This window comes from Peromyscus maniculatus, chromosome 19, assembly GCF_049852395.1.
Source record: "Peromyscus maniculatus bairdii isolate BWxNUB_F1_BW_parent chromosome 19, HU_Pman_BW_mat_3.1, whole genome shotgun sequence".
Lineage (NCBI taxonomy): Eukaryota > Metazoa > Chordata > Mammalia > Rodentia > Cricetidae > Peromyscus > Peromyscus maniculatus.
The window spans coordinates 47,932,143-47,955,865 of record NC_134870.1 but is presented as its reverse complement, the minus strand read 5'-3'; the positions used below and the strand labels follow the sequence as shown (position 1 = coordinate 47,955,865).

At 41.3% G+C, this 23,723-nt stretch overlaps 1 protein-coding gene, 1 long non-coding RNA gene and 1 pseudogene across 5 annotated transcripts in view; 2 read left to right on the top strand and 1 right to left on the bottom strand.

Moving 5' to 3' along the window:
- Nucleotides 1-539: 539 nt before the first annotated feature.
- On the top strand, nucleotides 540-1,016 carry LOC102926528 (small ribosomal subunit protein eS10 pseudogene; annotated as a pseudogene).
- Nucleotides 1,017-10,307: 9,291 nt separating this feature from the next.
- LOC121823931 (uncharacterized) lies at nucleotides 10,308-16,045 on the bottom strand. Of its 2 annotated transcripts, XR_006065581.2 has the most exons (4): nucleotides 15,906-16,045; nucleotides 15,656-15,812; nucleotides 12,426-12,565; nucleotides 10,308-10,530 (listed from the first exon to the last, which is right to left on the bottom strand). It is a non-coding gene; the product is annotated as an uncharacterized LOC121823931 (long non-coding RNA). The 2 variants fall into 2 exon arrangements; XR_006065580.2 differs by having other exon boundaries at nucleotides 15,656-16,017.
- Nucleotides 16,042-23,723, top strand: part of C19H5orf63 (chromosome 19 C5orf63 homolog) — a 29,562-nt gene continuing 21,880 nt past the window's right edge. Inside the window, exons 1-2 of one of the 3 annotated variants that reach the window (XM_076555279.1) lie at nucleotides 16,042-16,148; nucleotides 18,062-18,162. The gene's annotated coding sequence lies outside the window, so the exon portion shown is untranslated. Of the gene's footprint in view, nucleotides 16,149-16,982; nucleotides 17,445-18,061; nucleotides 18,163-23,723 lie in introns of those variants that run through there. The other 2 variants (XM_006983029.4, XM_042263896.2) reach the window with 2 other exon arrangements.

Genomic DNA, 23,723 nt, shown 5'->3' with positions numbered 1-23,723 from the left:
CTGTAGCACAAAATTTGTTTCCTTTTATTAATGATTTCTCCTCTTTAAAAAGCAATGACAGTTTAAGTGACTAATTAAAAGCCTTCATTTAAAGCCTACCCTTCTTGTCCTAACCCATTTAGGGGTTGGGTGGGGCTGTCTCTTCCCTCTTCTGGGATTCCATTTCCTCTGCTGTCCGTGGAGGCAGTTGTTCTCTTCTGCTCTTGTAAGCTGTGTGATGGGCAATGACTGAACTCAAGGGAGCCTCTGCCTGGCTCATATATATAAATGGGATGTGTTAAAACTGAGGCTTTCTTTGTTTTTAAATTTCTCTAAGATGCCTACTACCAATAGCCATTTGTCATCACAGGAAAATAGCACAATTATACAAATCTTTTGTCAAAAAAAATTTTTTAAAGTACAACTTTGACTACTTTAACTTACCCCGGTATGATCCACAAACCTCTCTGTGGCACAATGAAAGATGAAACCCTTATCCCCGCATTAAAATCATCCTGAAGGTCCCTTTTTACCCTGCCTTGGATCCTGCAGCCTCCACGATGTTGATGCCTAAGAAGACCCAGATTGCCATCTACAAACTCCTTTTTAAGGAAGTAGTGATGGTTGCCGAGAAAATGTCCCTATGTCCAAACATCCTGAGCTGGCAGACAAGAATGTGCCCGGACTTCACATAACGAAGGCCTCAAGGCTATGTGAAGGAATAGTTTGCTTGGAGACATTTCTAATGGTACCTAATGAACAAGGGCATGCAGTATCTCCGAGATGACTTCCATGACCTTCAGAGACCATGCCTGCCAAGATACACTGTAGCCATCCTGAAACAGGCAGGCCTCAGCCTAAAGGTCCAGAGGGTGAGTGCCTTGCAAAATTAACAAGAGTGGAGGGAGAGACCCCTACAGAAGAAGTGCTGTGTGCTCTCTAGGGCTGACCAGAAAGCTGAGGCCGGGGCTGGCTCATCAACTGCATTCCAGTGTAGAGTCAGCTTTGGTCGTGGACATGGTCAGCCAGCTCAGTGAAGCTGGAGATTGTGCTGTGTTGGATAAACTTTAAAGAAAAGTGTGGGAAAAAATCATCATGAAGATTCTATTTGTAATTCTGCTATTTAAGATGATTAGTCCATAGATTTTTGTTAATGAAGCCCAAATTTACTACAATACATGGAAACATAGTGCTATAAATGAACAAATGAAGAAACTGTTACAGTCTTTGGTGTCAGAGGCCTCGGGGCCCTTGCTAGTGTATCCTAGGCTATATGATTCACTAGACACTTAAAAACTAGTAATCTTGCTTTCCTTTCTTCCTTCCTTTCTTCTTTCTTTTCTTTCTTTTTCCCTCTTTCCTTCTTCCTTCCTTTCTTTCTTTCCCTTTAGATAAATACAGATAAATACACAAGGGATAACATTTCTTTTCTCCCTTCCACTGTGGAGTCTGCTGCTCTGGTCCAGCAGTTTACTGAAAAGGCTTCTCTGGATTCCACACCAGATTTCTTGGGTATAGCCTGCTGCTCCACGCAGCACGTGTTAGCCTAACAACTTGATAGCTATCTTCACTCCCCATATGGGTGGCTCCTGGATCATACTTCTGACAGGTGGCCATCTTTTTTAAGTATCTCTGATGACAAAGAGTTAGTGACCTTGCAGTGTAATCCAGCTCATTATTAGACAGCTGTGATTGTCAGAAAGCATGTTTTTCCTTTCCTGTAGTTTTATCTGCTACTGGATTATTTTACTCTCTGGTGCCACAAAGAAGCCAAGTCACCACTATCCTATCTCCCATGATCCCTCTGTCCTGGATAATTATATGTCAACTTGACAGGCTAAAGTCATCTGAGAGGAGGAAACCTCAATTGAAAAATGACTCTATAAGATCAGGCTGTAGGCAAGCAAGCCTTTAGGGCATTTTCTTAATTAATGGTTTGTAAGGTAGGGCCTAGACCATTGTGGGTGGGAACACCCCTGAGTTGGTGGTCCTAGGTTCTATAAGAAAACAGGGTGAGCAAGACAGGGGGAGCAAACCAGGAAGTGGCACTCCTCCATGGCCTCTGCATCAGCTCCTGCCTCCAGGTCTCCACCCAGTTTGACTTCCTGCCTTGACTTCCCTCAGTGGACTGTGATTCAGGATATATAAGCCACATAAGCCCTTCCCTCTCCAAGTTGCCTTTAGTCATGGTGTTTTATCACAGCAATAGTAACCCTAACTAAGACAGCCTCTATTGTCTCTAAACCCTTAAATCGATGCCCATTTGTTTGGGTTTCTACAGTGTTTGGCCCATTCCCATCCCCTTCTCCTGGCTGCTCCTACTTAAAGACATGTTGTCCTTATATTTTTGGTTGTGAGCCTAGCCTTTAACGGCTGAGCTATCCCTCCTACGCCGGGCGTGGTGGCGCACGCCTTTAATCCCAGCACTCGGGAGGCAGAGGCAGGCGGATCTTTGTGAGTTCGAGGCCAGCCTGGGCTACCAAGTGAGCTCCAGGAAAGGCGCAAAGCTACACAGAGAAACCCTGTCTCGAAAAAAAAACCAAAAAAAAAAAAAAAAAAAAGACATGTTGTCCTGTATCCTGCCTATATATGCCATCAGGTCAAATCAGAGAGCTGTAGGTGTGTGACCTCTTCTGATTGCTGCAGTTGCTTTGTTATTTTCAAAGAGATTCCTCATCACCAGATTAGGTTTGCCTGTGTTCTCCGTGTGGGTGTTTTATGCTGAAATATCTTTCATAATCAAGCTGAAGGATTTTTCTAACTCTCATCAAGACACTCCTTCTGCTGTCAACATGTATGTAATACACTGGCTCACAGTCCTAATGGCATGATATCTGCTTATTGTCTGAATTGTAGTATTACCATAGAAAACAGGGTATTAGAACAAACTGAAACTAGGATTATAAGTCAATTGATATCAGTGAAGGTCCAACTCTGCTTCAGGAGACACTTTTCTATCCCCTCAAATCCCCCTAATAAGATGAGAATATTAGTGGCTATCCTCTAAATCTCAGGACGTTTTAGTGATAATTAGATGAATGAGCTGGGTGTGGTGGCTCATACTTGTAATTCTAGTACTCAGAGGCTGGGGAGTGCTTGGGAGGATCACAAAAATTCAAGACCAGCCTGGAGTACACAGTGACCTCAGCACTAGCCTGATCTACAACTTGGACCCATCCTCAAAATAAAAAAAGAATTAAATGAATTGCAAATGAGCCCTTAAAAGGAGTGTGTGAGCATGTGTGTGTGTGTGTGTGTGTGTGTGTGTGTGTGTGTTTACAATGCAACCTGTAGGCACTTAATAAATATTAATGGGGAAATTAAACATATAAACATGCAGATAAATGACAGAGAGCATACTGAATAATGACAAGAAAGGGGGATCAGAGAAAAAGGTAACACATAACATCAATTCAAGCTCTTGGCATCTTACGCCAGTATCTGTCGCCAGTGGCAACACCAGATGAATCACAATATTTTTGGTCCAGTGCAGTGTTTAAAGAATGCAAGGCTTACTTTCTGGAAAGGCATCGTCTTACCCATGGTTTCCACAGCTCTGTGCAGTTAATGAGGCGTCTAGTAGCACCTGTTCAAAATTGCTCAGGAAGAAATGTAATGAGTAAGAGGCAGAGCAAGAGAAGAGGTTCACATTCATCAATGCACATTTCTCGTCTTCCAGGGACAGCAAAATATTCAATTGCCAAGCATCAAATCCCATTTGACTGTTTAAGTAAGAAGTGATGATTAATATCAGGTTAAAAGTATGTGCCATTCCACATTTGGTTATATAAAATATGCTAATGACATATATATAATACATATATATGTATATATATGAATTACAATTATATTTTTACCAAGTTTCTCATTCTTACATGAAATAAGTGACACAGGATGTTTGCACCTATACATTTAGTCATTCGTCCACTTTAAAAAAAAAAAAAGTGAATTGCCTATGCTAGGCATTATCCGAGCTACAGCACCACTAAGATAAATAACCTTTTAGGCTGGGTATGGGAGACTGGGGTCAGTATTTAAAAGCACAAGTATATGTTAGATCACAGATTAACAGCTCAGGGTGTTGTGGGCTGACAGGTGATCAGTCATGACCATGTAACGGCTTTGAGAAATCACTGCATCAAATTTCAGTAGAAAGGGATTTGGTGAATTAAATGCTAATGAAATCTTAAGATCAGAAGAAACAGCCTCTGTTAGGACTCTGACGGAATGAGTCCTAAAACAATACTTAAGAACAGCAACCCCAATGGCAGCTGCCTTCTATGGCATTTTCAGGAGGTCTGGGAATCAAGATGTTTGCCAATGCAACCAGTGGTTCCAGGATCACACTTCATTTACAACTCTCCATGGGTTGTAACAGTTAATCCCCATTACTTTCACACTTAAGAGTGGGAAATGGGAACAAAGGCTAACAGATTACCATTTCTCTCACTATTTAATTCAGGTCTGAATTTGTCTTGTGAGAATACAGCTGCTTAGAAGAGCCCAAAGTCACATCCAGAAACCTAGCTGCAAAGGAGTCTCTTTCCCACACGTGCAGCAGAGGAACACAGAAGAGTTGTAAGAGTTATGGCTGTAATGAGCCATTATACTTACTTGATCAGCAGAAGATCCTAAGATGGAGAAAGCCTGTGATAGAGAAGGGGGATAAGCTAAAGGCAGGAGGAATAGGGAGTTCTGATGAGCTTGAACAAAACCCAATACCCCACTTTATATGTCCAAATATTTTTGGTCATCATCAGTCCTGACATTGTAAAACTAAAGTTAAAGCCACATGAGTGTGGTGTTCTGGTGGAATAAATATGAACTAAGAATTAAGAGAGAACAGTGCAGCAGTGTTCCCCCTGGCTCTTCCACTAATAATGTCCCCTGGGAGGTCACTTAACATATCTGGCTTCAGTTTTCCCATTGGTAAAATAGGGAGAGTTTCCATAATTCTCTGACAACAGGAATTAATAAGAAATAGAGTCATCAAAACTCATCATCTTGTAAGTAGTTGCACACACAACAGCTCAGCAGTCTACTTAAGGGAGCGAAGGAAGGTCTTCATGGTATTTGTGTAGAGACTTCGTAACCAGTAAATTCCTTTCCTGATAATACAGTACTACAGTTTTGTTAGGATAATTTGAGAGCAGTGGCTGATATCAAATAGAATTACAATAATAATTGAATTCAGTTTTCTTTGGAAATGTATGTCTCTACCCAGCTTTCCTCCCACACCATGTTGCAGAAACCGCTAATCATGCAACACATACTGACTGGCCAGGTAAACAGATGACAGCGCCAGAGCTTCGCATTGTTTGCCAGGCATGGTGCTCAGCCAAGGTGAGTGCTTGGCAAGGGAAACAGTCTTCATTTCTCAATGTTCATGAATATGTAATTCATCTAGTAACAATAGACAGGTTTCACGCAGTTTGGGAAGCCACATGTTATTTCCTTTCTATAATGGTCTCCTCTGCCCTACTTAGGGGCTCAGCAGCTGCTGAAGGTCACACTACCACCGAGTTACAGAACACAGAAGGTAGAAGCTGTGTGGCCTGTAAATTATCTGCAGGAGCACAGACATTAGATGACAAAGTAACTTGAGACCCCCCTCCTCCCCAACCAAGGAGGAAAGATGAGTTCATGTAAGCTATGAGAGACAATATACAATTAGACAACCTATGAAAGATAAGATTAGATAGAGCAAACATGAACTATTCCACTGGGTTAGATTTTACCCTCATTTGCCTGTGATAGAGTCAATGGTGATCAAAAAGGAGAAAGTGCTACAGCGTGAAGCTACAAATAACCTCGAACAGAACAAAAAAATAGAATAAAATGAAAACCTGTAAGTAGGGATCTCCAAAGTGATCATCTACCACGCCATCGCAGACAAGCTGCAGCAGACAGAGCAACTCTAGGTTTTCCGCTTTTCATTGATTAATGGGGCTAGTAACAATATGCCTCTACTATTGTCTCTTTTTCTTCATTTACACACACACACACACACACACACACACACATACACACAGAGGCATACAAATGAAAATAAACACACATACACATACATACATACATGCCCGGGAAGAGAGGGAAATGGCATGAAAACTCCTTAACTAATTGAGTTACCAAATAAGAAATTGAGCATGCTGATTAAGTTATCAGCAGCAGTACACAAGGGCAATGCTGATGTTTCTTTGTACTTAGGATGAGTTGTTTCTTACATTTCTTTTCTTCCACCAAGCTCAAGGCAATTCCTCCTGTCTTGTCTCTTTGACTAATGAGAATAACTGACCCCCAGTTTCTTTCTCCCATTCATATCTGCCGGCATACTGTTATCATCCATCCTTCCTGCTTTTTCCCAGAAAGCGGTTGCCACTCTTGAGTTTATAAAGAACTTTTTAAAATTTATGCCATTTGGTTTTTTTTTCCTTCCTGAATCCTGGCCAATTTGACTTGCTGTTACTAAAAAAATAAAAAGAAAGAAAGAAATGTTTAAAACTCTGCAGGGTAATGAGCACCAAGGGACGGACAGCTGTGTGACTAGTTCAAGCTGAGAGTTCTTTCTCAGTGTTTTAATCTTTTTAATGTGTGGTAGCTTTTGAGATTTTGAATAGAAATACGAGAAGATGATCTTTGGCTTGGAATATGACCCAAACCAGGGTGTCACAGAAGCCTAACACTGACTGGTTAACTCTTTTAGAAGGTTGTTGAAAGAACTAAAAAGGGTGGAGCAGAAACTATGGCAAAGAGCCACATGCAGGTTGTTGAAGAGAAAGGTCAGCTGTTAAGAATGCTTGATGATCTTGAAAGGGATCTGGGTTCAGTTCCCAATACCCACATAGTGGCTCACAATCACCTGTAAACTCCAGTTCCAGGAGATCCAACACTCTCTTCCACCTCTACAGGGAGCAAGAACATATGTGATACACATGCATATGTGCAGACAAACACACAAAAATAAATGAACCTTTTCTATATAAAAGGAAGAACCAGACACAGAACTATGGAGCCTGGTCCATGGTGTAGGACTGAACCAAAGGGGGTCTCAGAGGTATTCTTCCGGGACCTTAGGCTTCAACACCAGTACCTTTTCTAGAACAACCTGCCAGACTGCAGGTGGTATCCATAAAGGACTTCTTCCAAGGAAGAGACCCAATGGTTTTCAAAAACTGGAAAGGAACACGAGCTTCATCAAAATAACTTTCCCTCTCCTCCACAACCAAACAGCAAGATTATCCTGGATGTGATGCCTGGGATGGGTAGGTTAGGGAAGAGCATTGTCTAAACACTCCAATGAGCCAAGCATTGAAGACACAGAGTGGAGGAGAACCCAAGAGGTCTCTTGCCTAAATACCCAAACATGGTCTCATACTAGTTCCCAGTCTCTCACTCTCTTGATGGCTGCCATTTTGATAGCTTGTTTTGGTTTTGCTTCTTTTTCCTGAGCAAGCTCAGTGCTCATGAATTACCTAATGTGGGGGTGAAAGCTCCTACAAAGGCATGGCATATTAATCACTAACACCTTTGTTCATTGAATATTTTGTCATTTTCCTTGAGCTGCTTACAGGAATTTTTATAAACGGCTTTATTAATTATGCTAACCATTTGCCAGTTACTTAGGCTTTAAGGAGGTTGTTAATGTGCTTTAAGGCCACATTTGTGTTAAATACCAATGTAAATGAGCCACAGAAACCAGCAGAAATGCTGGAGCGTTGGGTTGTGTTCACAGAGACGGTGGGTCCTCCCCCACTTCAGGCTATTTCACTCTGAGGACATTAAACCATTATTAAGATTGTCTTCCCTTCAGGCCTCAAGGACAGATTTAATTTGGTACAATTCAGGCTTGATGGCTAATAGCAATAACGCTGAACACAAGCATCTGGACTCACTACAGGAAATCATTTCCTTCATTGTGAGTTGGGGACCCACCTGAGTGAAGGGAGTAGAAGAACTTCAGTGCCTCAGTTTCCAACCCAGAAACAAAACACAGAGGTTTGCTGTGAAGTAGAGGAGATGGTGACAAGAATATCACAGATCGCTCTCTCTCCGTTCAAGCTGTAATCTCCTTGCAGTTCTTATATTTAGAGAATATCAGGACAAGAGAAGCAGAATACAAAAGTTTTCGGGTTTCTTTTAAAGTAGCTCACAAATGTTCCTAATATAGCTAAAAATCCTGCACTTAAACCATAAAAGAGGCTAACAGTACCAAGTGACAGGAAAGATTTTTTTCATAACTATATTGTATATTGTAGACCAAGTCCAACCAAAGAAAGTTGCCCAAGCCCCAGACCTGAGACTTTGGAAGCCAATATATATATATATGACTATCTGAAGGTACAGAGGGATGATACAGATTGCCTTAGTTAGAGTTTCTATTGCTGTGAAGAGACACCATGACCACAGCAACTCTTACAAATGAAAACATTTAATTGAGGTGGCTTGCTTACAGTTTCAGAGGTTCAGTCTATTATCATCATGGTGGGGAGCATGACAGTGTGCAGACAGACATAGTGCAGGCTACATCTTGATCAAAAGGCAACAGGAAGTTGACTGAGACACTGGGCAGTATCTTGAGCATAGGAGACCTCAAAGCCAGCCCCCACAGTGACACACTTCCTCTAACAAGGCCACACCTACCCCACAAGGCCACACCTCCTAATAGTGCCACTCCCTTTGGGGGCCATTTTATTTCAAACCACCACACAGATGTTCAGTGATCTTTTTCTCAGATTTCCTGAATTGCTCTCTGGAGAATCTCTATGATTACAAACTTCAGTCAGAGACTCCAACATGGGGACCAAGAATTCTCGGTGGCTCTACTGTCATTCGCCTTCTCATCTCCGCTGTCAAATCATTATTAACACATCTGTAGCAGATAGAGTAAATGAGCACTGTAAAGAGACATTTTTGCATCTTACTCTGTAAGAAAAGTACTTTAGAACCCCTTTTTAGTCTTTCATCCACCCCACCACTAGCAACTTCTTGTTATAACCACCCCAGTTACCTAACGTCACATAATTTTTCTGATTCTTCCTAACTCCTTTCCTTCAAGTATGTTATAGGTTCCAGGGCTTTGCCCTTAAAGCCCCCAATCCCAGTACCTGAAAATGTAAAAATAGAGTATTTACAAGCATAAGCGACTTAAGGTAAAGGTATTAATGCAGATGCTAATCCAATATAACAATATTCTTTATAAGAAAGTTGTCAAGGCACAGAGAGGATGCCTTGTGACAACAGAGGCAGGGTTGCAAACCAGGAATGGCAGGATTGCTGGCCACCAGCAGGAAAGAAAGCATGAAGAGAGAGCCTCGTCGAGGGTACACGGTCCTGCTGACACTTTGATTTCCACCTTCCAGCCTCCAAAATGAGGGGATTTAATAAACATCTGTTGTTTTAAGCTCCCCACTTTGTGGTACTTAGTTATAGAAGCCTAGAAACTAAATTCTCTTTCCCTCCCTTTTTTTTTCTCAGCAGAGACATTTAGCATCCCCTTTGTTGTCTTGACAACAAAAGATGCTCATCTTTGACACACAAGCTGCTGGTGAACGCAATTTCCTCAATAAGCACAGCTACCTACCTAAGAGAAATCCTGGAGCCAGAGGTTAAAGTTGTGTTTTGTTTTGTTTTGTTTTTGTCTACAAAGTATCACATGGCATATTTACATTGGAAAAAAAGAAATCAAATTCCCAAATTAGACTTGAAGGTTTAGACTCTATAAATTGGATGCTGTTCTTTGTAAAATAAGCAGACCTTTGCTTCACCTGCATTGGCAACTTGTCATGTCACTGTGGACAGGGTGAAGTCAACCACGCTTGTCAAAGCCCTAAGACAACAGTTCTGAACCCATGGGGTCGCGATCCCTGAACCACCCTTTCACAAGGGGTTGCCTAAGACCATCCAAAAACACAGATAATTACATTACAGTTACAACAGTAGCAAAATTACCGCTATGAGCTAGCAATGAAAATGATGTTATGGTTGGGGGTCAGCACAACATGAGGAATTGTAATAAAGGGTCACCGCATTAGGAAGGTTGAAAACCACTGGCCTTAGAGCTGTCATGGAGTGGTCTCAGTCTTCCCACTACCATGCCCTGTACCCATCCTCCACCTCTGCTTTTCACACAACCAGCTTCCTTCAGTTCCTCGTGTTCAACACACACTCCCTCAGTCCTCTACAGCTGCCAGATGCTGCTGTACTCTCTCTCAGAACTCCTGCCTCAGCCCCTCTCTGAGGTAATTCTAATGGGCCTCGGAGGCCTTCCCTGACTTCCCAAGGCAAGAAGAGCATGTCTCCCCAGCATAGACCTTTATGGCACCCACTGCTTTTCCTTGAAATATTTATTAGTTTTTAATTACAATCGAGGCACTTTTAATTGAGCTCCTCTGGGAGCTAACTGATGTTTTCAAATCCCTTTGTCAGATGTACTGACTGATTGTCCAGTGAGACAGATGCTTGTGACTTCTGCCTGCCTGGTGTCCTCGCCGCTTCAGCTCCCACCAGCTGAGCTCCATGCTTACTCAGAGTGGCTTGTTTTTGTTCTCAAACCTGTTTATGACAGTTGTACTTGATTACTATAATTATATAGTTTAATTAAGTATCACATAAACTGTTCAAATATGAGCATAAAAAGAGAGTTGTTATTTCTATGAAAGCTAAGTTAAATGCTTTGGAAAGACAGACACACAAAGTCTGGGAAGTGGGTGGGGTATTGTTCTGAAATTAGTTGTAAGCCAGAGAAGTGTAAAAGATTGAGAGGATAATGAAATCTAAACGAATAAAATTTACTTCACCAGTGTCTTCATAGTTTCCATTTTAAAGTAGCTATAACTGAAAATTGCACATAAAATGTATAATTCTGAGTGGGCTTTATACCATAAGGATGAAGTAACACTTCAGTTACTAGACCAGTCCTCACACAAGGCATCTCAGCTGGATCAAATTTGACAAGTAGATATTTATGTGTTTTAAGTAAAAAACTATGTGTAGATATAGTATATATTGTGTCCATTTTCTTTTTCTAGTAAGTTAGTTACAAATATTACCCTCTTTGGAGAAAGGAATATTTACAATAAATACTATTTTGTTTTGTTTTGAGATAGGATCTTGCTTTGTGGCCCAGACAAGCCTCTACTTCTTCATCCTCCTGCCTCAGCCTCCTAAGTGCTGAGATCACTAGCATGTTCCTCGAAGCCCAGTAGTAAATATTTATTAACATGGCCATTTCATTAACACTGATATTCCTACTAGACTGTGAGTTCCCCTAGAAGAGGCATGCATGTTTTTAGTACCTGGGTTTCAGTGCTTATTTGCTGGCACAGGGAGCCTTATTCTGAATAAATAAAGATAATTTCCCTTTAGTTTATGCTGCACACACATAGCAAACGGTATGGCTAAGTATTTCATTATATTTCTCTGAAGAAGGGCCAGATTCTCAAAAGTTGGAAAAATTGTCCCTCAGAATTCTTCTAAGCAGTAAGTTGTTGGACAGTTGGCCAATGGCATGTAAGAGTGCGTTTGCAGGGCAGCTCTTCCTGGTAGCTAGCTCTCCTGTCCGTCTGAACAGGCCTCTCTGGATGGTGTGGATATGCACCAGGAAGCCAGGGGGCTTTGTCCTTCTTCATGCTGTGAGAACCCTATGCTCTTCCACGATCCAGCTTTAGTGATTATAATAGATGATGGGCTTAATCCATAAAAATGAAACACTTTTCCTATCTCAAAACCATTTCCTGCCTCCTGAGGTAAAACAAAACTTTCCCTGAGGAATGATGGAAATGTGCTCAAATATCGTTTTGTTTGTTTTGTTTTGGAGACAGAGTTTCTCTGTGTTGTTTTGGTGCCTGACCTGGAACTCACTCTGTAGCCCAGGCTGGCCTCGAACTCACAGAGATCCACCTGCCTCTGCCTCCCGAGTGCTGGGATTACAGCCGTGCACCATCACCACCAGGCTCAAATATTCTTAAAAGATCCTATGTAGAACAAAATATTCTTTTGAAATGAGCCATAGTTCTCTTCATTCACATTTAAAAACATGAATGAGGTAGTAGAAAAAATCAGCAGGAGGAAATGCTTTCCTATCCCTGTCTCATTTGTGATCTCCTCTAACTGTCAATTTCCTTGTCTGTAAAATGGGATGACAAAAAGGTGTATCCTGTCCTGAGGAACTGTAAGCAATCAATTAACAAATGGTGACATGAATGCACACTGCTCTTGTCACTGCAGTATCTCTGACACCCTCTTCTTTCCGTCGTGACAGTCCCTGACCCTTTCCTTCGTGGCTAACAGGCAGCACGTCAGTTCATTTCCTTCAGCACAGACACAGCAATCTCCTGTTATTACACTCGAAAGGAGGTTGGAGGCTATTGCTTCTGGACTTGACAACAATGGTCTGGTTCTCCCAGATCTTCTGGGGAGATCCACGGGACACTCCAACCGCATCTCACCTCACAGTCTTTCCGAGATGGATAAAGAGAGAGGCTGGAGTCAAGGCCCCTGGGAAAACTGTAATTTCACTGCCAGTGTGAGTTTAAACTTTAACAGCTTTGGCATCCATCTGTGAAATGTCATTTCTGTTGGTTCCATCCTATAGCACAAACAATAGAAAAATCACACATCCATCCCCGTCAAAGTCTACAGTTTCTCTATAATGTATGGGCACTCAAGCTACACTAATTTATTCTCCAATTACTTTTATTTTTTAGCATTTTTATTTGACTCTTATACTACATAATTAATGGTGTTTACAGGGAAAGGTTGTTTAACTAATGTAAATGGTGTAAGTGGATTACTTGAGCAAGCCTTAAAACAAATAAGCATTTTTCCCCCTTTGAAATTTTTTTTCACTCTCCTCTAAATGTCTGGAACAAGAGCAGAGTTTCTTTTGTTTTGTTTTTTTTAATGTCATAGAGGATACAGAAATCAGGTTTCTGTAGCCCATTCTTTCCTGGTGGAACAGGCTTATAATTCTGTCTCCTTTTACAATGGTTGGCCTGGAGGTAGTCAACAGTGACCCAATGACCCCACACATCCCAGACTCGGAAGCACATCTTTTCTTTGGGAGGTTGCCACTGTTTTTCTCTATGACCTTAAACATAACCTAATATCTGGCCCTTTCAGATCATTTCCTGCAGCTGGCAGTACCTAGAAAGACTGACTGATGAGATAAACAAATATGCTCATCATCAAGACCAGAAGAACACCAGGGAACTCCTCCCAGGATTCTGAATGTTTCTACCATCGTATCACCCAACTGTGGCAATTACTGAGATAGCCCCTCCTAGTCAAAGTCCACGTCTCATGTTCTTTGAGTGGCAGCACAAATCCAGGTTACAGTAAAATAGGGCAGGCATGACAATCACTCCCTGCTAAGACATTTTTTAAAGCATTCTGAAGGAAACGCTTTCATACCACCAGCCATTTGCTTTACTTCTGCTTTCTCAGAGGCAAAGCCAAGAAGGAAGAGTGAAGCCACCACACCCACATGTCTAGCCCTCATGAGGCCTTAAATGGAAGGCCTGACTCCAAGTCATTTCTGGAAGGACAGATAGTGTATCGTCTAAAGTACTCTGGAGTTATCTCAGGAGTTACAGACCAGCCCTGCCAAGCAGGCTGTTTCTAGAGTTAGCCTCAGACATAACCACTGAGATACCAGTCTTGAGGTCTAAGTATAGAATTCAGGTTCCAAAGTAGTCAGAACACAGACTGGTACTTCAGTTCTCAGGGCAAACACTAGAACTGGAGTCCCCAGAGGACAATACACAGGTCAAAGGCCTACGAAAAGAATATTTTAGATAAAAAATACCAACCAGTACTATCTAAAGACCTTCAATCTTACTTTCACATCATTTGAAACATACTAAAAGCTGTGAGTAGACCCTATTTAATATTTTTTCTATAAAAATAAATTTGTAAATTTTTCTGAAATTATTTAGCTAAAGTCATCAACAAATAGACTATACTACAATGTCTCAGTATTCATCACATTGTAGTAGCTCTCATGTGTTTAGACTGTCTCAATAGGGTATTGTTTGCAATGAATGCTAAATCCAGCCTTTAGTGACACCCACACATGTTCTACTCTGTGACCCTTGAATAAATGTTTATAATTTTGCTGTGGCCAATTTTTTTTGAGATAATCATTTTTTCTGTTCAAACTCCAAAAATTCTCTCAAACAAAGGTCCTTTGCTTGGCACAGGGAGGGAAAGTTGGACCTAAAAGCCAAACTGTTCTTCTGGGATAAAGGCTCTAACATAGACATTCCTAAGGTGACTGGGCACTGATAACCAAAGCCTCAGGGATTCACAACCATTTCAGGGAATTCCCACTCTCAAGTGAAACTGTTTGTATGCATTCCTGTTTGTATGGAGTCCTGTGCTACCACTTAAAAACTGTATAACCACTCAAAAAATCCACTAATTAAATGCAAACTCTGGAAATGAACTTTGACTCCTTGGGGAAATTTATCTGTAATCAACACTGCGAAGCTTTCATTGTGACCTTTGGGGAAACCATTCATCTTCAGTTGGTGAAATCAAATTTCATAAATATAACTTACTATACAAAGCTTCATTTTTCCAACAAAATACAAATGAAATTTGGAAGCTGACTTGAAGTTACATTTCCAGGAAGATCTATCTCTCCACAAAATGTACACAATATGCATGCTCTACCAAGATACTTATAGACACAGCATTCATTCCTAAGAAATAATCTATTTGTAACTGTTATAGAGTGACCTTTTCCTGCTCAGAAAGATTAGGACTTATCAGAGTGTATCAACAACAACAACAACAAAAATCATAGGTCTGTTTATAGGCTCCAAATCCTCTTTTGGCTGCTAACAAATGCTGAAGTGATAAAGTATGAACTTGAAAATTCTACTTTCAAATTGTGTCCTTCCTCTACCAATATCATAGAATCAATATGATTTGTTTAAGGGATTCATTTCTGACCTTCTTTATCTTTTTTTTTTCTTAAGCACGAAATACACAGTGATTTTTTGTTCGGTGATGAGCCCACAGGTACTGAAATTCCAATATGCTCTTTTCTATCTGGGAGGATATGGGCAAGTTATTAAGCCTCCATTTCATCATCTGTAAAATGGTACTTAATAAGACCATTCATATAGGATTAAACATGTTAATGAGTGCCAAGCTTTGGATGAGCAATCAATCAATATTAATTTGAGTATTATTATACTTATTACCCATCATTTTCTTATTACTTACAATACCACCACACCTGGAGCCTATGCTACTTAGTCATTTTCCTGACGTCCCTGCTAGTTCCACCTATACTAAGCCATTAACTTCCCAATGCTGAGAGATCCTTTTTGAGGACAAAAACAATTATTCCAGCTCCCCTTTCTGCATAGGGACATAAGTCAATCAGAAAGTATTCCGGCTGCCGGTAGCACAGGCCTGTCCTGGCTACCTGGCCTGACTCCATACTCTTCTTCCTCTTTTCCCCTCTAGTCCTCAATCCCGGTCAAGCTTTGGCCTGTTGTCTGTGCATGGTCCAAGCTGTGTTCTTTTCTCGCTAGAGAGTTCTGTTCCTGTGCCGGGGCTGTCATATGCTAGTCCAAAAGCTACTTCTCTAACCAGCTGGTATTGCTATCTTTTCACAGGTCATATTCCTCCTCTTCAAAAACGCTTAGCCTACCATATGCATTACCTGTTTTAAAGGATAATTTCCCCCATGTCTGCCTTGCCCACAGGGTTATAAGGTTGTAAACGTAGGGAGGGAGGTACAGCTCCCAGCTTTACTCAGCCTATTCCTTATAGCCCAGTTCAGCCCCAACCCGAAGGAAGAGGAAGACGGTAAATACGACCTTAATAAACGAAAGGACGCATACAGGGAGAGGTTAAAATGGCCAGCCCCAAAATGCTGCCTCTCAACCCCCCAGGCTGTTTCCTTAACACACAGGGCCTCTCCTCGACTTCTTCCCTCTTCTCTTTCTTTTTCAATACATCTTAGCTTGGCTTTCTCTTCTCCTGACTCAGGGGATGCTCGCCCCGCCGGGGGTGAAGGGGATAGAGATACAGAAAAGGCCCGGAGAGGAAGGAGCCCAGGCGGCAGGGCGGCGCCCGCGGGCCGGAAGTGCAGCGCGCGGCGGCGGAAGTGCGGCGGGCGGAAGTGGCGGGGGCCGGGCGACCCTGAGGCCGAGGTGGGTGATGGCGCTGGGGTTGTCGTGGGCGCTCGGTGTGAGCGTTCGGTGTGTTCTCTCGCGCCCGCCGGAGGAGGAGGAGGCGGTGGAGGAGGCCGCGAGCCCTGCGCAGTGCGGCGCGCCGCCGCGGGCTTCCGCTGCAGGCGGAGGGGGTTTAATGAAGCCGAGAGCTATAAATCCCCGAGCCACTGGGGGGAGATTGTGAACTCCCGCGCTTGTGATGGCGCTCGGGGAGCCGAATAAATGACGGGAGGTTTAAAAAAAAAAAAAATTTACCGCTTTTCGAAGAAAATGTCCCAAGTCCTGCTTCTTCCAGTGATTCACAGAGGCCCCGGTCCCGGGTTTAATTGAATTCTATGAAGTGGCAATATCACACTTGACAGCCTGCTGAGTTGACTGCCTTTTTAAATAAATGTTTTTGAGCAGCCGTGTTGACCTTTAATTGGGGTGAAAAGGTTGAAAAGTGCAGGAGAGGGAACATCGTGAGTGCCAGGCCCCTCTGGACCCGGCTGTCTGGACCCCATCTTTGCTTTATTGGGCAGAAGCGGCCCTCTGGGCTGTGGACAATGAAAGAATAAATCAGACCTAACAGTTCTCAACAAATACTTAGCCCTGTCGCTCACCCCTGACAAATACCAACTAATACAATTTTTAATAAGTCCAAGGGTAGAAAGTCTCTGACAGTTGTCACTGACGTGAATTGGTATCTGATTGTTTCTAAGGCTCTCTTTTAAGTGTGTTTTTTCCTGACTAGTCTTTATCCTTATTCTTATTAATCATGTTTATATAAAACTGTATTTTAGTGTTCTTTTAGGAAAAAAAAATACACTGTGGGGTCTACCATAACCCAAAGATTCTCAGTTCCTTAAACACAGGAATGGTACTTAGAATGTTATAGCCTAACAGTAATAGTATATTTCCCAACCTAAGATAGGCTCCTGTAACTACACATTGCCTTGGTTAAAATAGTCACTTTGACTGTCTCAGTAGACCATTGAGCAAGTTGAGATGGCTCTCAGAGGCCACAGTCATCTCATGCAGTAATATTTTGTAGAATAACTTATAAAAATGCACATGATGCGCTCTACCAATATTTATAAGAGCATGCATGAGGTGTGTAATTGGTAAACAGCAGAGACTGAAATGCAAGGGAAACAGCGTGGTGGTGGTACTTGTCTACAATCCCAGCACTGTAGATTAGGCTGGCAGAGCTCAAGTTCTGGACCAGCCTGAAGACATAGTGAGACCTTGTGTCAACAAACAGACTACCACCAGCCGCAGAAGGCATTGAAACAAGTATGTCCTGGAAAATGCTGAGCTGTTGTTTTGCTGAGATAAGACGGAACTAATCAGGTTCTGTGTGAGATGTTACAACCTAATAACCTGGGTCCTGCTGTACTCAGGAATTGCCTGGAACCAGAAAGGCCCAGTTGTGAAAATTAAAATTTATGGGGTACTATAAACAGGCTCCAAATTTTCCTCCGTGTTTGCTGTGGTCCACTTGAAGCTACCTGCCAGAGAAAGATGAGTCATTTTTGTCTCTTTTGCTAGAGGAATATGCAGTTTTATTTAGAGAGACTATTGGCGGGTGAGTAATAGGAACGAATATTTTTCTAACCTGAGACTTAATTGAGCTGTGTTTCTGTTTTGTTCAGGTTGCCTAGTTGTATTTTACTCACAGGGGCACTGTACCCAGAGGCGCTATGGAGAGGTGCCTTCGAAATACATTTGTCTTAATTAAAGTTTTTGTATTTCATATCTTGTATATCCTCTGGCTGGCCAATATATTTAGTTACTAATTCTCATGCTTAGGACCTCAAACATAGTAAGATGTTGAGGTGATGTGGTGTGAAGTGGTGAGGGTTTTTATGTTCCTTACTATAAAGCTAATCTTTTGCCCTGTTTTATTCAAGGAATAGAAATCAGAAGAACTGGAACACCCGCCGGAATAGTTCCTGAAGGAGATTTGGTTCCTGTTCGCAGTTGTTTTGAAGGGGGATACCCTCTGGCTCAGGTATGTGTGGCTCTACTTGTAGCAGGAGCTTCTCCAGCTTTTTTCTTTGTATATCCAGCAAGTTCTATGGACAGAGTCATTCAGGGGAAAAGATATAAAATAAAACTTGTGGTAATTCCCATAAATACATGAGTCTACATCCCAGACCCATCCCTGTACAGGTAGGGACAGGGATCAGAAAGCGTAAAGACAGTACCTCTCTTCTTTTCCTAGTTCTTATCCAAGAGTTCATTTCTCAAGAGATGTAAACAAAATTGAAAAATGTCTGCTGTTTTTAGAAGGTACCAGTCTTCAGCTCATGATTGTAGAAGCTGGAAGATGTAGATCATTGATGCTGAAGTTTTGACCTGGGTCTCCCGGCTCTGGCCCATCACACTAGAAAAGTAGACAGGGGACCAGTCCATGTGCAGAAAGGGCTACTTTTCAGTCAGAGAGAACAACACTAGCCACCCCTCCCCCTTTTCAGCATACTCTTCCATGACCAAGCATCTTCTAGGCTCCACTTCTGCAAAGTTCTGTCACCTTGCCATTGCCAGATTGGGGATGGAGCTTCCAGCACTTGGACTTGCTCGGATTGTGTCCAACACATAGCATCTGTACTATCCGGTAGTAATGGTTTGCTTTATCAGCCTTCATGACTGTACTGTTGGGTTGTCAGTCTATCCTCTACCCTAAGGTCCTTAAGGGCAAGGTCAGTGTCTTAATCACCTTGATGTTTCTAGTACCTGACACTATATACACTCAGTTCACGCTATAGACAAAAGGCAGTGTCCCTGGAGGAAGGCTACACCTATAAAGAAAACATCACAGGGAAAGCAGCAGAGAGAAAAGAAGAAAAACAAGAGTCACCTTCCAGGGAATGACTAAGTGCAGTTAGAAGTAGTGTGTTGATCAACAGCCTGGGCCAAGGAAGAGTACGTTTGAACATCCACAGACTGTCTCCAGACTGCCTTCTAAGCAGATCTGCCTGGTGAACGGTAGAGCATTTGTTGTGTTGAGTTGACTGTGCAGGCAGAAAGGCCCAACAGCTCTGTGTCTGCACTCCTTCCAGACTTACCATGCTCAACCCTTCACCCAAATATCTCTTTGGCAAATACTTGAAGAATTGTCTATGAAGATATGCTAAATTACCAACTTACCGAGGCTGTCAGCATCCTAGTGTGTTTGATCCTGGCAAAGGGGAAAGGCCCTGTTAGGTTACTATTTTAAGCTAAATTGTTTAATGACAGTGAAGAAAAGCCATAGTTGTGGTTTTTGTTTGTTTGTTTGTTTTTCCCCTCCTTTACTGACAACATCCCAGTGGAGTTCAAAGTTTAATATATATATATATATATATATATATATATATATATATATATATATATATATATATATATATATATAGTATGTGTATGTGTGTTGTGGGGTACATGCTGCTGCTTCTTTCTGTTAACTTGATTGCAACCAAAACCAGAATGTTATAGCTATAAACAAATGAACTTCCTCTTATTGTTCCAGTACTTTCTCATATTAATAATGAAATAATAGGAAAATGGGTTTTAGTTCAGTCAGGAGGAAAAGGCATGACATTGAATTATTTGATTTTTTTTTTTACTTCTTAAAATATGTAGTTTTGGTAAGCTAAGAAAAAGAACACTATTATATTACTTAATAGAAAGTCGGCTGAGGCCATCTGAAATATACCTGTGGAAAAAGAGGTTTTCGTGTTCAAATAGAAACTAATGTGACTCTTGTTAGATTTAGAGATCAGAACCCTTTTTTAGACTAAGAGAATTTCTATCTGAAACTTAGTTCTTTCTTCCCATGAACCTTAAAGTAGCCTTAAACAAAACATATAAGCATATGCCCTTGTTCAAGGAAAAATAGGAATAAACAAAAAATATAATGTGCAAAAGACTTTAACAGAGTTTTCTTATCTAAAGTCACTTTCCAGTTTCAAAATTTCAAATGTTTTATTAATAATAGCTGTGGAAGAACAGAATTAAGATTCAGGAGACTGTAGACTCTTACACAGCTCAGTGTTGCCAGGGCCTGGTCACAGAGTGGATAGTTCTCAACATCTAAATTAAACCCTGTGCTTGTACCAGCTTATGAGTTATTGATACTGAAAGACCAATGAATTGCTGGATTTGCAACAAAACACCTTCGCAGGTCTTGTGTGGGCATCTTTGGAAAGATGAATTGGAAATAAATAGAATATTAGTGACAAATGGAATTTTGAATTGCAAACTTGTTTTTAGCAATGAAACTCGTATTACTATCTGAGCACAATATGACTAAAATGTTTTAATGAAATGTCTTCTTGCTGGGTTAGTATTAAATATCAGAGGGACTGGGTCATGTTGGTTAAGAAGGATAATGTCAAAAGGAGTCTGCATAATTCCTTATGCCCTTTGTTCCCATTCCTTGAACTGGATGGTTTTGCCCTCAATCTTAATGCTGTCTTTATGGGAGGATGGAATTTTCAAATTGGTTTTTAAACTCTCTTATGCCCTCGCGTCTAATATAAGCTAACCGCATTATTCAGGTTTTCTTGCTTTCAGGAATGGGTTTGCAGCCATTATGTCATAATTGAACGGAACATTGTTGCATACTCTGAATTTGCACTGTGCGGCTCTGGCTCTAGGCCAGTTGCTGAGTCAGTACATTTGGGGTTGAGGACAGAAGGAGGAGGGCAGAATGTGCAGTCTCCATTGTGTTAATTAGTCCAGAATTCCCTCTAGACCACCCCTAGAACTAGGAGGCACGTACTGCGGAGCACATGACTTGTCTTGATTAGCATTGTTTTAGTTTTCTCGGTTGGATGTTCTCATAGAAACCCTTCCTTGACCCTGACATTGTCACGGGCACCAGTCCCATTACTGAGTAGACTCCTGTGAAGTGATAATGTAGAAGGAGTGACTGCTAAGGTCTAAAGATTTTCAAACACTCTTGCATGCACGGAAGATTCTTCTCCTGCTACACGTCTGTCAGCTTACTACAGGCCAAGGCAAGGGCAGCAGTGCTTCTGGAAGTGGGGAAGAATGCCAAGAGGAAGAGGATGTGTCATTTAAAATAACATTTTAAGTATGTCTAACAGTCTGTCCGACTCCCATGGTTGAACAGTTTCGAGATGAATGCCAGGCCACTCCAGAGTCAGCTCCATTTCCCAGCTTAGCGCTTTCTGAAACCACTGCGTCCCAGTTATGAGTAAAGAGGGAGAAGAAACAATTGACAGTATGTTTACACTTGTGTATGGATCTCAGAGTGAATCCTGGTCTTTTCTAAATAGCTGCATTTTTTCAGCTTGCAAAGATAGAAACTTGATCAAGGCCTTATGCGAGCATGGTCCATTCCTATGCTATTTCTTTAGTATGGGATTGCCCTTTCTTGCGTTACAAGGACATTTGAGACCCAACACCTGTGAACATGCTTCTTTCTCTTGAGTCTCTGGAAAATGAGAGATCAGGACAAGTAGTAGAATTTCCATTTCACAGTTGGCAAAACTAAGGCCCAAAGTGAAGAGTTTTCCTGTGTCTCAGAACTTAGTGGCAATTGTGGTTTTCTTTGGGATCTATGTTTATAGAATCCTCGCCTAAATAATGCATTCAGGAAATTCAAACATAGAATTCCAATGTAAGCTCTGAATGAACAACTGTACTACTTACGCTTAATTCCTCAGATTGATAAGTTTGAGTGCAGATTGTGTTTATTTAAAATATTTTGATCTCTCCAGCAAGCTTATTCAGAACTGCTTGGGACAAGTTTTATCTTTGAGCATAATCAATAATTCCAACTTAACACTTTCCTCATGGGGCTTCTATTCTGATGTACATGGTTTGAGGAAATCATTAGTATTATAGTAATGACTACTTTTTCCATCTGTAAAAAATAAGGACAACACAGAGAAAGAACCACTGGAAGGACATGATCCTTTGTTTAAAACCTGTCAATGGAAAAATGATATTTGAAAAGCTCAGTTTGGGTGGCCTGGTTTGAATTTTCTGAAAATTTCTGAGTGAATTAAGCCACAATCTCATGCCAAGGTATTTGCTATCCAGTCTTGCATAGACACAGTGCTGTCCATTTAAGTAGTGTTCACAGTCTGAAATGTTGAGCTGTATCCAAAGTATATTTCAGTCCTGCAGTTTCTCACTTCTGAAACCACTGTTGCTAGGAATGTAAGTCTGCTATCTGGGGCCAATAAAAGCAAAGTTCCAGAAAAAAAATCATTGTCATGATTTATAAAATGCCTCTTAGGATTATTCCATAGCCAATAATTAAGCTTTGATTCTATGTTCCGTTTTGATTTACACAGCTTTTTAAATTTATTGTCCCTTTTAAGACAGTCAACATTTGTCTCCACTCTTTTCCTCCTGTTAAGTTGTTAGATCAGGCAGGAAGCAGTCAAGGGTATGTGTTAGTAGCAGGCGTTGGTTATAGGATTAATACCTATAACAACATCAGATACATCTCTCCCGACTTGTGTATGCCATTTTACTGTCCCATTTCATACAAGCCGCACCACTGGTGGGCGAAGGACTGTTCCTTCATTCTGGAAACACCCTTTCCACTAGCTTCTATGGTGACATACTTTCTGCTTTCCTTCTATCTCCACAGTCGTATGCTTGTCCTGGCCTTTCTCTCCCGGATGGCTACAAGTTGGATTGCCTCAAAGACCTGCCTTGCCACCCCCCTTTTCTGTACTGCTGAGATTATCTCATCTAGTTTCACAGCTTCAGAAACAATCTTCATACCAACGAAAACTCTAATTTTTATCTTTAGCTCTGGCTCTTCACATGAGTACCAAACCTATATATGTCACTGTCCGCTCGAGTCTCAACGTTTCTAACTACTAACAAAGTCATCTTCCAAAATATTGGAAACAAAACACTGTTCAAACCCATCAGTGGTTCCCAAGACGAGCGTGGCAATCACACATGACTTGACAACTATTAAAAATTCTCTAGAGTCCTGCACTGTTCCTCCTTCCCGGCTGACTTTCCACTATTCTTTCTCTTTGCTCGATTTGGAGTGCTTCCTGTTTTGTCTATATAGCCCTGTGTCCTAAATGATTTGAAGCCGTTCTCTGTGACAGTGCCTCTGGTCGTAGCCTACAGTGCTCATGTTTTCCTTCCTCTCACAGCATTTTGTATGCCCCTGTTGTTAGACTTCCTGTCCTTCTGCTTTACCTGTCTTACATGTTAATGTTCTGACCAGCTTTTTGGCTCTTCATGAATGAGGATCATCTCTTATTTATTTTAACCATTCCTTTCCTCACCATTGTGGAACTAGTGAGTAAATGGTCATTAGTTTGCTAATACTGTACAGCATGGTATAACTTTTATCTCAATTAAGAATCACCCTACTGAACCCACACAAACTCCACCTAGAATTCTCGTTGCTTGTATATAGTATATGAAGTTGATGTAAGGTTTATTTGGAGAGAAAAAAAAAACTAAACACCAGGATACATGAAGGGAAAATGTAATGGCTTAATTTTACTGTGAATTAGAAGGAATGTTCACGAATTAAATGGTAGGTTTGTAAATTATAATTTCAATGAAATTGTAATGTTACTG